The sequence below is a fragment of the Etheostoma spectabile genome, chromosome 9 (genome assembly GCF_008692095.1).
Source record: "Etheostoma spectabile isolate EspeVRDwgs_2016 chromosome 9, UIUC_Espe_1.0, whole genome shotgun sequence".
Taxonomy (NCBI): Eukaryota; Metazoa; Chordata; class Actinopteri; order Perciformes; family Percidae; genus Etheostoma; species Etheostoma spectabile.
The window spans coordinates 22,532,494-22,534,353 of record NC_045741.1 but is presented as its reverse complement, the minus strand read 5'-3'; positions in this window follow the sequence as shown (position 1 = coordinate 22,534,353).

Sequence of the window (1,860 nt, the reverse complement as noted above, 5' to 3'; positions counted from 1 at the left end):
CAGAGACCAACCGGCAGTACACAGAGAATCACTATGGTGACAGCAATCAGAGGGCTCAGGAGAGTGAGGGCTTGGTCAGGGAGAAAGGCTTGAGAGGCAGCTGACTGAAGAATCAGCCCTCACTCTGGATGATTCAACTGACAGCTCCCCCCGGGGCTCTGCCGGACCAGCCTTCCCCAGAGACCGTGGGCTTTACACTACGGGGATGTGGAATTTGAGCCAAGAGAGCAAAACATTGCTAAAACACAGTGATGTTGTTGACGATACTTTCACATATCCTGCTACTGACAAAAATGTAAAAAAAGGAAAAAATGTGCTAATTAAAACATGTAAACAATATTGTATGCCACATCCTTGATAAGTGTGAGTCTCTCTCCATATTTTCCCTTTTCCTGTTTTACATAAACACCCGTTAAAACTAACAGTTTGCTAACACATCCTCAGCTTTGTACCCTCTCTTCTCTCTTTTTCCGTCACTTCCTCTGTCTCTCAGTCCCTTTCTCCCTCCCTCTCTCTCTGCTATGCTGGACAGTGTCCGCCTAAACAGATGGTTCAGTGTCAATAGGCTGCTATTGACTGGCCGCTCTCCCCACTCTGATCCAAGACAGCAAAAAGCACATTCAAAGCACTGGGAATAAATCTGTTGCCACAATGATGGAGCCGTGAGTAAGACACCACTCAGATTAGCATTAGTGAAGATGATGGCAATCCCAATCACTGTCAGCATCATTTTCATGGAACATTTTGTGTTCCGTTATTTTCTCCTCTAGCATAGGCTTTAATTTTATAAACATTTTTGACTTACACGCAGATATAGAACACTGTGAGTCATACTCTGAAATCTCTCAAATGTCATCGACCGCAACCAAAAATCCAGTGAATCATATCCTTGGCACAAGTCTCGCTAATCTTTTTATTTTCCTTGTTTACTTGTTCCGTAGTTGGGATCTCCTGCCATGCCTGTGACTAGCTGCTTCGTCATCTCTGTGCCACACCCTGCTGAGGAAAGGACAACAACCTGACCTTGATGCTCACATCAGCCCAACCTTTACTTTCTATCCTCTTCTTCCTACAACTCAGAGGTAGCATTTGAGTACACTCTCTTTAGGTTACACTTTCATAGTGTACAGGCTTTACTACATTCTTTTCCTTCACATGTACCTGTCACAAAAACACCTCCAAGTAAATGCTGAATTATTTCTTTCCCAAATATCTTTGATGGTCCTGTTCCACTCCTGAATCCACAATTAATAGCCATAATAAGATAACAGAACCAAAGAATATTAGTCCTCACGCAACCCCTGAACAATCTCCTTATCCCTGTCTGTAAGTTTCATCTGGTCAGGTAGTGAGAGCTGCTATATTAAGTGCAAGCGTTTCTTCACCATTTATAATCTGTGTTTTATAGACACACTGAAGAGTGGAAAATCCAAAAGATAGGAGTGGAACGGAGAGGAAGGGATGTGGTAGCGATGGTGACGCTGTTGTAATAACAGTCTTCTCACCTTGAATCCACAATTATTAGCCATAATAAGATAACAAACCTAAAGAATACTAGTCCTCACACACCCCCTAACCAATCCCCTTATCCCTGTCTGTAAGTTTCATCTGGTCAGGTAGTGAGAGCTGCTATATTAAGTGCAAGCGTTTCTTCACCATTTATATCTGTGTGTTATAGACACACTAAAGAGAGGAAAATCCAAAAGATAGGAGTGGCACGGAGAGGAAGGGATGTGGCAGCGATGGTGTCGCTGTTGCTAGAACAGTCTTCCCACCTTGTGGTAGCACAGTGAACTGTAGCTGCATCAATGCGTGAGCAAAAGGAGGAGGAGAGAGAGAAAGAAAGAGAGAGATGCAGAG